Below are 12,713 nucleotides of genomic sequence, written 5' to 3' on the forward strand. Positions count from 1 at the left end.
CATTCTACAACCAAACAACGATTATTCTGGACAAAGGACAACTTGTACAACATTCTCAAGAAAGCTCATCAAAAGTAGGAACCATTTATGATGTTATTTCGTATTTCTGTTGAAAATGTTTAGTCATATTTTCCGCCCTGATTTTGGGCGCTGTCTCGCTATAACGTAAGCTGTATGTCGTACTAAAGTTATTTTTAAAAATCTAACACAGCGGTTGCATTAAGAACTAGTGTGTCTTTCATTTGCTGTACAACATGTAATTTTTTGTAAAGTTTATGATGAGTTATTTGATTAGATTAGGTGACTCCAAGATTTCTCCGGACAATTTTGTGCATTTTGACTACGTATTCACATTGTAAAACCACGATTTGTACTGCTAAATATGCAAATTTTCAAACAAAACATATATGTATTGTGTAATATGTGGGGCGGCAGGGTAGCCTAGTGGTTAGAGCGTTGGGCTATTAACCGAAAGGTTGCAAGTTCAAATCCCCGAGCTGACAAGGTACAAATCTGTCGTTCTGCCCCTGAACAATGTTCCTAGGCCGTCATTGAAAATAAGAATTTGTTCTTAACTGACTTGCCTAGTTAAATAAAGGTTAAATGTAAGTCGCTCTGGATAAGAGCGTCTGCAAAATGACTTAAATGTAAATGTAATATGATGTTATAGGACTGTCATCTGATGAAGTTTGTCAAGGTTAGTGAATAAATTTCGTAATTTTGCTGGTTTTTTCGCTATCGCTACCTTTGCGGTGAATGAATGCGGTTGTGTGGTAAGCTATTATAATGCTATTTTGTGTTTTCGCTGTAAAAAACAATTAAAAAATCTGAAATATTGGCTGGATTCACAAGATGTTTGTCTTTCATTTGCTGTACACCATGTATTATTCATAAATGTTTTATGATGAGTATTTAGGTATTTCACGTTGCTCTCTGTAGTTATTCTAGCTGCTTTGGTGATATTTGTGACTGTAGCTGCAATGTAAAACTATGATTTATACCTGAAATATGCAATTTTTTTGAAAAAAAACCCATATGCTATACAATAAATCTGTTATAATACTGTCATCTGATGAAGTTGTTTCTTGGTTAGTGGCTAATTATATCTTAATTTGGTCGAATTTGTGATAGCTACCTATGCAGTAAAAAAATTGTGAAAATGAGTCTTTTGCTATCGTTGTTAGCTAATAGAAATACATATTGTGTTTTCGCTGTAAAACATTTTAAAAATCGGAAATGATGGCTGGATTCACAAGATGTGTATCTTTCATTTGGTGTCTTGGACTTGTGATTTCATGATATTTATATGCTAATATTTACTTGTGGCGCTATGCTAGGCTATGCTAGTCAGCTTTTTTACTGATGAGGATGCTCCCGGATCCGGGATTGTGACCAAGTAGAAGTTTTAAAGACACAGAGTTTATTGCACTGAAAAGACAAATAAAGACGATCCACAGGCAGGTTGTAGACTAGTGTCCAGACAACTGAAACGGTGAATATGATCCGTTTTAATGTGTTAACGTAACACGTCTTCAGATTTCATCACTTTTACTAACACACAGCTTCTCTCTGGCAATATATGAATCAAAGATCTATGAATCAAAGATCTATGAATCAAACATCTATGAATCAAACGGCAATGAATCAAGCAACAATGAATCAAACGTATATGAATCAAACATCTATGAATCATACATCAATGGATCAAACAACAATGAATCAAACAACAATGAATCAAACGTCTATGAATCAAACATCAAATGGATCAAACAACAATGAATCAAACATCTATGAATCAAAACATCTATGAATCAAACATTAATGAATCAAACAACAATGGATCAAATGTCTATGAATCAAACATCTATGAATCAAACATCAATGAATCAAACAACAATGAATCACACGTCTATGACGGAGGCCAAGGGAAGCCAGACTCACCTCCAATTTTTTTTTTTTTTACCAAGGCAAAAATATGCAAAATAATTGATATTTTTTCTCTTTTTGTTTCATAAATCTCCTCCAAATCACAATAAGCTGAATTTATCTCATGTATCTCACCGGAGAAAACATCTGATGAACAAAACAGCCTCTGTTTAGCGTATCTGTCCGATGCTGTCTGGTCACAAAGAGTATTACGTTGTTGCCGCCCGTAGCATTGAAGGGAAATCAGCGAGCATTTGACCTCCTAAAAAAAAGGGTAAAATAATAGCCAATCAGCATTTTTTAGTTATTTTTTTATTTTTTATTTTACCGTTATTTTACCAGGTAAGTTGACTGAGAACACGTTCTCATTTGCAGCAACGACCTGGGGAATAGTTACAGGGGAGAGGAGGGGGATGAATGAGCCAATTGTAAACTGGGGATTATTAGGTGACCATGATGGTTTGAGGGCCAGATTGGGAATTTAGCCAGGACACCGGGGTTAACACCCCTACTCTTACGATAAGTGCCATGGGATCTTTAATGGCCTCAGAGAGTCAGGACACCCGTTTAACGTCCCATCCGAAAGACGGCACCCTACACAGGGCAGTGTCCCCAATCACTGCCCTGGGGCATTGGGAACTAGTTTTTGACCAGAGGAAAGAGTGCCTCCTACTAGCCCTCCAACACCACTTCCAGCAGCATCTGGTCTCCCATTCAGGGCCTGACCAGGACCAACCCTGCTTAGCTTCAGAAGCAAGCCAGTAGTGGTATGCAGGGTGGTATGCTGCTGAGATATACTGAGTAAGCTCTGCTGTGAATGGTCCTGGCGCACCAACAAAAGTGTCAAGGGAAGCCAGTTTGGATTTGGCTTCACACCAATCACATTACATCAGAAGCCAAACGTCATTAGCAGAAAATAACTTGAATTGTTGCATCTCGTTGTGTTGTCCTCCGGTGGCTAGCTAGCTAAAATAGTCCCTTTCCTAAATGAACCATGGATGAGGATAAGGATTTGGACTTGTGGTTTTACTTAATTCTCCATACTGGCCAATGATTATAACGGCAATTCTGATACAACCATTAGTTCATACAATGTTGTGCCCCTGACCTGAGAGGATGGAAGTTCAATATGTAGCTAGATGTAGAAGGTTAATGTTAACTGGCTAACGTTGCCCACGAATGGAAGTTAGGCTAGTAAGCTAATGTTAACTAGCTGGCCTGGTGTATCGTTTCCCATGAAGGGAAGATAGGCTAGCGAGCAAGTATTTTAGCCAGGTAGCCAGGGACAACTAAAACGTAAAGCGTGTACTGTATGACTGAGAGTCATACTGTTTAGGCAACATGAAAGAGAGAAAGATGGTGTTTCTCTACATGTAGGGTGAATCAACATGTTTTTCAATTTGCACACACACACACACACACACACACACACAGACGACACAAACACACAAACACCACACAAACACAGACACACACAGATAAATATATACAGAGAAATCAGAACCATGGACAACCACGTCATATTTAGCGTACGTTGATTGGACTAAATAGTGTTTGGTATATTTAAGTTATCTCTGTATTAGACTAAACATACAGTAGGTGATTAGATGATGTTGAAAGGTTGAAGTGTAAATGTGGCTGGAACAGTGGAGGCAGGTCCTGTTTTCTCTGGGACTTTCGGTAAATCTCTGTGGTTCTAAATCAATAGTTGTTTAGTAGTCTGAAAAATGTGGGAAACATTAATTTACTTCACCATACTATAGGTCATGTAATGGTCTGTAACATGCACCATGTTTAGTGGACTTCCCCAGACAGAGGTTTCTCTCTGGTTTAGTGGACTTCCCCAGACAGAGGTTTCTCTCTGGTTTAGTGGACTTCCCCAGACAGAGGTTGCTCTCTGGTTTAGTGGACTTTACCAGACAGAGGTTTCTCTCTGGTTTAGTGGACTTCCCCAGACAGTGGTTGCTCTCTGGTTTAGTGGACTTTACCAGACAGAGGTTTCTCTCTGGTTTAGTGGACTTCCCCAGACAGAGGTTTCTCTCTGGTTTTGTGGACTTCCCCAGATAGAGGTTTCTCTCCGGTTTAGTGGACTTCACCAGACAGAGGTTGCTCTCTGGTTTTGTGGACTTCCCCAGACAGAGGTTGCTCAAATCTTTCTTGCATTCTATACCGACTGGTATGAGGGATTTTGCATCCCTGGTTTACACGTAGCATTAGTTGTTTGTTATACCCTTCCAGAGGGATTGGGAAGTGTAGAGAATACTGATGACAGCACACAGCATGTTTCTGTGAGATTTGTGTGTATGTACTTGTATTCCTGTGAGTGTAAGAAATGTGGGTCAGTGGGTGAGTAGTCAGTGTAGCTGTGTGTGTGTGTGTGTGTGTGTGTGTGTGTGTGTGTGTGTGCTCATGCATGTGAGTGTGTGCATATATGCCTCTATCTGTCTGTGTGTTAGATTGACAGTGTTAGAGTGGGGAGGAGCAGTAGCCTTGCAGTCAGAGGAGCTAGCTAGCTGCCTGGAATAGCTGTGCTGCCATGTGATTCGTCATGGTTCTATTTCAGAACGCGGCTGGTCCCTACACCACCAGCACTTCCACTGGAGGAGTTAACAGATATACCTACTAATCACTCTACTATGCTCTCTGTCCGTCTCTCTTCCTCTCTCCCTCTCTTCCTCTCGCTCTTCCTCTCTCTCTCTCTCTCTCTCTCTGTCTCTCTCTCTCTCTCTCTCTCTGTCTCTCTCTCACTCTCACTCTCTCTCTCTCTCTCTCTCTCACTCTCTTTCTCTCTCTCTCCGTCCTCTCTTTCAAGTATAACTCCTGGCGGTTGGTTGTGAGTGAGTACATGCTTCCCTTCTGTTAACCTGTGTGTTTGGGAACTTGTTCTGCTAACCTGTGTGTTAAGGAACTTGTTCTGTTAACCTGTGTGTTAAGGAACTTGTTCTGCTAACCTGTGTGTTTGGGAACTTGTTCTGCTAACCTGTGTGTTTGGGAACTTGTTCTGCTAACCTGTGTGTTAAGGAACTTGTTCTGCTAACCTGTGTGTTTGGGAACTTGTTCTGCTAACCTGTGTGTTTGGGAACTTGTTCTGTTAACCTGTGTGTTTGGGAACTTGTTCTGCTAACCTGTGTGTTAAGGAACTTGTTCTGCTAACCTGTGTGTTTGGGAACTTGTTCTGCTAACCTGTGTGTTTGGGAACTTGTTGCATCTAACTTTAGAATAGTCACCTGGACTCTTGTTAGGAAAATGAAGTTGTCATGTGTGTATGTTACTCTAGGTAACCCAAAGAGCTTGTAGTCCATGGTGTGACAGAGCTGTAGTCCATGGTGTGACAGAGCTGTAGTCCATGGTGTGACAGAGCTTGTAGTCCATGGTGTGACAGAGCTTGTAGTCCATGGTGTGACAGAGCTGTAGTACATGGTGTGACAGAGCTTGTAGTCCATGGTGTGACAGAGCTTGTAGTCCATGGTGTGACAGAGCTTGTAGTCCATGGTGTGACAGAGCTTGTAGTCCATGGTGTGACAGAGCTTGTAGTCCTAGGTGTGACAGAGCTTGTAGTCCATGGTGTGACAGAGCTGTAGTCCATGGTGTGACAGAGCTTGTAGTACATGGTGTGACAGAGCTTGTAGTCCATGGTGTGACAGAGCTTGTAGTCCATGGTGTGACAGAGCTTGTAGTCCATGGTGTGACAGAGCTTGTAGTCCATGGTGTGACAGAGCTTGTAGTCCATGGTGTGACAGAGCTTGTAGTCCTAGGTGTGACAGAGCTTGTAGTCCATGGTGTGACAGAGCTGTAGTCCTAGGTGTGACAGAGCTTGTAGTCCTAGGTGTGACAGAGCTTGTAGTCCATGGTGTGACAGAGCTGTAGTCCTAGGTGTGACAGAGCTTGTAGTCCATGGTGTGACAGAGCTTGTAGTCCTAGGTGTGACAGAGCTTGTAGTCCTAGGTGTGACAGAGCTTGTAGTCCATGGTGTGACAGAGCTGTAGTCCTAGGTGTGACAGAGCTTGTAGTCCATGGTGTGACAGAGCTTGTAGTCCATGGTGTGACAGAGCTTGTAGTCCTAGGTGTGACAGAGCTTGTAGTCCATGGTGTGACAGAGCTGTAGTCCTAGGTGTGACAGAGCTTGTAGTCCTAGGTGTGACAGAGCTTGTAGTACATGGTGTGACAGAGCTTGTAGTCCTAGGTGTGACAGAGCTTGTAGTCCATGGTGTGACAGAGCTTGTAGTCCTAGGTGTGACAAAGCTTGTAGTCCATGGTGTGACAGAGCTGTAGTCCATGGTGTGACAGAGCTTGTAGTCCTAGGTGTGACAGAGCTGTAGTCCATGGTGTGACAGAGCTGTATCCATGTTTTGACAGAGCTGTAGTCCATGGTGTGACAGAGCTGTAGTCCATTTTGTGACAGAGCTGTAGTCCATTTTGTGACAGAGCTTGTAGTCCATGGCGTGACAGAGCTGTAGTCCATTTTGTGACAGAGCTGTAGTCCATGGTGTGACAGAGCTGTAGTCCATGGTGTGAGAGATCTGTAGTCCATGGTGTGACAGAGCTGTAGTCCATGGTGTGACAGACCTGTAGTCCATGGTGTGACAGATCTGTAGTCCATGGTGTGACAGATCTGTAGTCCATGATGTGACAGAGCTGTATCCATGTTGTGACAGAGCTGTAGTCCATTTTGTGACAGAGCTGTAGTCCATTTTGTGACAGAGCTGTAGTCCATTTTGTGACAGAGCTTGTAGTCCATGGCGTGACAGAGCTGTAGTCCATTTTGTGACAGAGCTGTAGTCCATGGTGTGACAGAGCTGTAGTCCATGGTGTGACAGATCTGTAGTCCATGGTGTGACAGAGCTGTAGTCCATGGTGTGACAGACCTGTAGTCCATGGTGTGACAGATCTGTAGTCCATGGTGTGACAGACCTGTAGTCCTTGGTGTGACAGATCAGTAGTCCATGGTGTGACAGAGCTGTAGTCCATGGTGTGACAGAGCTTGTAGTACATGGTGTGACAGAGCTTGTAGTCCATGGTGTGACAGAGCTGTAGTCCATGGTGTGACAGAGCTGTAGTCCATGGTGTGACAGAGCTGTAGTCCATGGTGTGACAGAGCTGTAGTCCATGTTGTGACAGAGCTTGTAGTCCATGGAGTAACATATCTGTAGTCCATGGTGTGACAGAGCTGTATCCATGGTGTGACAGAACTTGTAGTCCATGGTGTGACAGAGCTGTAGTTCATGGTGTGACAGAACTTGTAGTCCATGGTGTGACAGAGCTGTAGTCCATGGTGTGACAGAGCTGTATCCATGTTGTGACAGAGCTTGTAGTCCATGGAGTAACATATCTGTAGTCCATGGTGTGACAGAGCTGTATCCATGTTGTGACAGAGCTGTAGTCCATGGAGTGACAGTGCTGTAGTACATGGTGTGACAGAGCTGTAGTCCATGGTGTGACAGAGCTGTAGTCCATGTTGTGACAGTGCTGTAGTACATGGTGTGACAGAGCTGTAGTCCATGGTGTGACAGAGCTGTAGTCCATGGTGTGACAGAGCTTGTAGTCCATGGTGTGACAGAGCTGTAGTCCATGGTGTGACAGAACTTGTAGTCCATGGTGTGACAGAGCTGTAGTTCATGGTGTGACAGAACTTGTAGTCCATGGTGTGACAGAGCTTGTAGTCCATGGTGTGACATAGCTGTAGTCCAAGGTGTGACAGAGCTGTAGTCCATGTTGTGACAGAGCTGTAGTCCATGGTGTGACAGATCAGTAGTCCATGGTGTGACAGAGCTGTAGTCCAAGGTGTGACAGAGCTGTAGTACATGGTGTGACAGAGCTGTAGTCCATGGTGTGACAGAGCTTGTAGTCCATGGTGTGACAGAGCTTGTAGTACATGGTGTGACAGAGCTTGTAGTCCATGGTGTGACAGAGCTGTAGTCCATGGTGTGACAGAACTTGTAGTCCATGGTGTGACAGAGCTGTAGTCCATGGTGTGACAGAGCTTGTAGTCCATGGTGTGACAGAGCTTGTAGAGCATGGTGTGACAGAGCTGTAGTCCATGTTGTGACAGAGCTGTAGTCCATGGTGTGACAGAGCTGTAGTCCATGGAGTAACAGAGCTGTGTCATAATAAAACATGTGTCAGTCTATGATTGAGGTAGTATCCCTGCTGAGTTTGTCTGTGGTCCTGGTCCTAGTTAGTCTGTGGTCCTAGTTAGTCTGTGGTCCTGGTTCTAGTTAGTCTGTGGTCCTAGTTAGTCTGTGGTCCTGGTTCTAGTTAGTCTGTGGTCCTGGTCCTAGTTAGTCTGTGGTTAGTTAGTCTGTGGTCCTGGTCCTAGTTAGTCTGTGGTCCTAGTTAGTCTGTGGTCCTAGTCCTAGTTAGTCTGTGGTCCTGGTCCTAGTTAGTCTGTGGTCCTGGTCCTAGTTAGTCTGTGGTCCTAGTTAGTCTGTGGTCCTGGTCCTAGTTAGTCTGTGGTTCTGGTCCTAGTTAGTCTGTGGTCCTGGTCCTAGTTAGTCTGTGGTCCTAGTTAGTCTGTGGTCCTGGTCCTAGTTAGTCGGTGGTCCTGGTCCTAGAGTTGACTGGAGGCAGAGTTGACTGGAGGCAGAGTTGACTGGAGGCAGAGTTGACTGGCTGTAGAGTTGACTGGAGGCAGAGTTGACTGGAGGCAGAGTTGACTGGAGGCAGAGTTGACTGGAGGCAGAGTTGACTGGCTGTAGAATTGACTGGCTGTAGAGTTGACTGGAGGCAGAGTTGACTGGCTGTAGAGTTGACTGGAGGCAGAGTTGACTGGAGGCAGAGTTGACTGGAGGCAGAGTTGACTGGAGGCAGAGTTGACTGGAGGCAGAGTTGACTGGCTGTAGAGTTGACTGGAGGCAGAGTTGACTGGAGGCAGAGTTGACTGGAGGCAGAGTTGACTGGCTGTAGAGTTGACTGGAGGCAGAGTTGACTGGAGACAGAGTTGACTGGAGGCAGAGTTGACTGGAGGCAGAGTTGACTGGAGGTAGAGTTGACTGGAGGCAGAGTTGACTGGAGGCAGAGTTGACTGGAGGCAGAGTTGACTGGATGTAGAGTTGACTGGAGGCAGAGTTGACTGGAGGTAGAGTTGACTGGAGGCAGAGTTGACTGGAGGCAGAGTTGACTGGCTGTAGAGTTGACTGGAGGCAGAGTTGACTGGAGGCAGAGTTGACTGGAGGTAGAGTTGACTGGAGGCAGAGTTGACTGGAGGCAGATGTAGAGTTGACTGGTGCAGAGTTGACTGGAGGCAGAGTTGACTGGAGGCAGAGTTGACTGGCTGTAGAGTTGACTGGAGGCAGAGTTGACTGGAGGCAGAGTTGACTGGAGGCAGAGTTGACTGGCTGTAGAGTTGACTGGCTGTAGAGTTGACTGGAGGCAGAGTTGACTGGCTGTAGAGTTGACTGGAGGCAGAGTTGACTGGAGGCAGAGTTGACTGGAGGCAGAGTTGACTGGAGGCAGAGTTGACTGGTGTAGAGTTGACTGGAGGCAGAGTTGACTGGAGGCAGAGTTGACTGGAGGCAGAGTTGACTGGCTGTAGAGTTGACTGGAGGCAGAGTTGACTGGAGGCAGAGTTGACTGGAGGCAGAGTTGACTGGAGGCAGAGTTGACTGGAGGCAGAGTTGACTGGAGGTAGAGTTGACTGGAGGCAGAGTTGACTGGAGGCAGAGTTGACTGGCTGTAGAGTTGACTGGAGGCAGAGTTGACTGGATGTAGAGTTGACTGGAGGCAGAGTTGACTGGAGGTAGAGTTGACTGGAGGCAGAGTTGACTGGAGGCAGAGTTGACTGGCTGTAGAGTTGACTGGAGGCAGAGTTGACTGGAGGCAGAGTTGACTGGAGGTAGAGTTGACTGGAGGCAGAGTTGACTGGAGGCAGATGTAGAGTTGACTGGAGGCAGAGTTGACTGGAGGCAGAGTTGACTGGAGGCAGAGTTGACTGGCTGTAGAGTTGACTGGAGGCAGAGTTGACTGGAGGCAGAGTTGACTGGAGGCAGAGTTGACTGGAGGCAGAGTTGACTGGAGGTAGAGTTGACTGGAGGCAGAGTTGACTGGAGGCAGATGTAGAGTTGACTGGAGGCAGAGTTGACTGGAGGCAGAGTTGACTGGAGGCAGAGTTGACTGGCTGTAGAGTTGACTGGAGGCAGAGTTGACTGGAGGCAGAGTTGACTGGAGGCAGAGTTGACTGGAGGCAGAGTTGATTTCCTCTCTGTTTACATCTGTATGTTGTCCTGTCACTTCCTCTTCCTCTCTGTTTACATCTGTATGTTGTCCTGTCACTTCCTCTTCCTCTCTGTTAACATCTGTACGTTGTCCTGTCACTTCCTCTTCCTCTCTGTTAACATCTGTATGTTGTCCTGTCACTTCCTCTTCCTCTCTGTTTACATGTGTACGTTGTCCTGTCACTTCCTCTTCCTCTCTGTTAACATCTGTACGTTGTCCTGTCACTTCCTCTTCCTCTCTGTTTACATCTGTACGTTGTCCTGTCACTTCCTCTTCCTCTCTGTTAACATCTGTACGTTGTCCTGTCACTTCCTCTTCCTCTCTGTTAACATATGTACGTTGTCCTGTCACTTCCTCTTCCTCTCTGTTTACATCTGTACGTTGTCCTGTCACTTCCTCTTCCTCTCTGTTAACATCTGTACGTTGTCCTGTCACTTCCTCTTCCTCTCTGTTTACATCTGTACGTTGTCCTGTCACTTCCTCTTCCTCTCTGTTAACATCTGTACGTTGTCCTGTCACTTCCTCTTCCTCTCTGTTAACATCTGTACGTTGTCCTGTCACTTCCTCTTCCTCTCTGTTAACATCTGTACGTTGTCCTGTCACTTCCTCTTCCTCTCTGTTTACATCTGTATGTTGTCCTGTCACTTCCTCTTCCTCTCTGTTAACATCTGTACGTTGTCCTGTCACTTCCTCTTCCTCTCTGTTTACATCTGTACGTTGTCCTGTCACTTCCTCTTCCTCTCTGTTAACATCTGTACGTTGTCCTGTCACTTCCTCTTCCTCTCTGTTTACATCTGTACGTTGTCCTGTCACTTCCTCTTCCTCTCTGTTTACATCTGTACGTTGTCCTGTCACTTCCTCTTCCTCTCTGTTTACATCTGTACGTTGTCCTGTCACTTCCTCTTCCTCTCTGTTAACATCTGTACGTTGTCCTGTCACTTCCTCTTCCTCTCTGTTTACATCTGTACGTTGTCCTGTCACTTCCTCTTCCTCTCTGTTTACATCTGTATGTTGTCCTGTCACTTCCTCTTCCTCTCTGTTAACATCTGTACGTTGTCCTGTCACTTCCTCTTCCTCTCTGTTAACATCTGTACGTTGTCCTGTCACTTCCTCTTCCTCTCTGTTTACATCTGTATGTTGTCCTGTCACTTCCTCTTCCTCTCTGTTTACATCTGTATGTTGTCCTGTCACTTCCTCTTCCTCTCTGTTTACATCTGTACGTTGTCCTGTCACTTCCTCTTCCTCTCTGTTTGCCTACTGTTGCGTCAGTGAATACCAATATATAGTATGTTTAGAGTCTGTCTCAGTCCTAATTGATACTGTCCTGTATAGTAGTGCAGTGGAAGAGAGGGGAGAGAGGGGGAAAGAGGGGAGATAGGGAGAGAGGGGGAAAGGGGGTAAGGAGAAAGAGGGGAGAGAGGGGGAAAGGGGGTAGGCAGAAAGAGGGGGGAGAGGGGGGAAGGGGGTTGGCAAAAAGAGGAGAGAGGGGGGGGAAGGGGGGAAGGGGGTTGGGAGAAAGAGGGGGGAGAGGGGGGAAGGGGGTTGGGAGAAAGAGGGGAGAGAGGGGGAAAGAGGGTAAGGAGAAAGAGGGGGTAAGAAGAAAGAGGGGGTGACAGGAGGGGAGAGACGTGGAAAGGGGGGGAGTGACAGGAGGGGAGAGAGGTGGAAAGGGGGTGAGTGACAGGAGGGGAGAGAGGTGGAAAGGGGGGGAGTGACAGGAGGGGAGAGAGGGGGAAAGGGGGGGAGTGACAGGAGGGGAGAGAGGGGGAAAGGGGGGGAGTGACAGGAGGGGAGAGAGGGGGAAAGGGGGGGAGTGACAGGAGGGGAGAGAGGGGGAAAGGGGGGGTGTGACAGGAGGGGAGAGAGGGGGAAAGGGGGAGAGTGACAGGAGGGGAGAGAGGGGGAAAGGGGGGGGTGACAGGAGGGGAGAGAGGGGGAAAGGGGGGGTGACAGGAGGGGAGAGAGGGGGAAAGGGGGGGAGTGACAGGAGGGGAGAGAGGGGGAAAGGGGGGGAGTGACAGGAGGGGAGAGAGGGAGAAAGGGGGGGAGTGACAGGAGGGGAGAGAGGGGGAAAGGGGGGGAGTGACTGGAGGGGAAAGGGGGGAGTGACAGGTGGGGAGAGGTGGAAAGGGGGGGAGTGGCAGGAGGGGAGAGAGGGGGAAAGGGGGGGAGTGACAGGAGGGGAGAGAGGGGGAAAGGGGGGGAGTGACTGGAGGGGAAAGGGGGGGGTGACAGGAGGGGAGAGAGGGGGAAAGGGGGGGAGTGGCAGGAGGGGAGAGAGGAGGAAAGGGGGAGAGTGACAGGAGGGGAGAGAGGGGGAAAGGTGGGGGTGACAGGAGGGGAGAGAGGGGGAAAGGGGGGGAGTGACAGGAGGGGAGAGAGGGGGAAAGGGGGGGAGTGACAGGAGGGGAAAGGGGGGGAGTGACAGGAGGGGAGAGAGGGGGAAAGGGGGGGAGTGAAAGGAGGGGAGATTTGGAATTGGGGGGAGTGACAGGAGGGGAGAGGTGGAAAGGGGGGGAGTGACAGGAGGGGAGAGAGGGGGAAAGGGGGGGAGTGACAGGAGGGGAGAGAGGGGG

The 12,713-nt window shown here is 47.2% G+C and overlaps 1 protein-coding gene across 2 annotated transcripts in view; it reads left to right on the forward strand.

Moving 5' to 3' along the window:
• The first annotated feature begins 4,369 nt into the window (after positions 1-4,369).
• The window catches only part of LOC129867903 (high affinity cationic amino acid transporter 1-like), a 77,947-nt gene continuing 69,603 nt past the window's right edge, over positions 4,370-12,713 (forward strand). For both annotated transcript variants that reach the window (XM_055941377.1, XM_055941379.1), the window contains exon 1: positions 4,370-4,763. The gene's annotated coding sequence lies outside the window, so the exon portion shown is untranslated. The remainder of the gene's footprint in view (positions 4,764-12,713) is intronic.

The sequence above is a fragment of the Salvelinus fontinalis genome, chromosome 13 (genome assembly GCF_029448725.1).
Source record: "Salvelinus fontinalis isolate EN_2023a chromosome 13, ASM2944872v1, whole genome shotgun sequence".
Taxonomy (NCBI): domain Eukaryota; kingdom Metazoa; phylum Chordata; class Actinopteri; order Salmoniformes; family Salmonidae; genus Salvelinus; species Salvelinus fontinalis.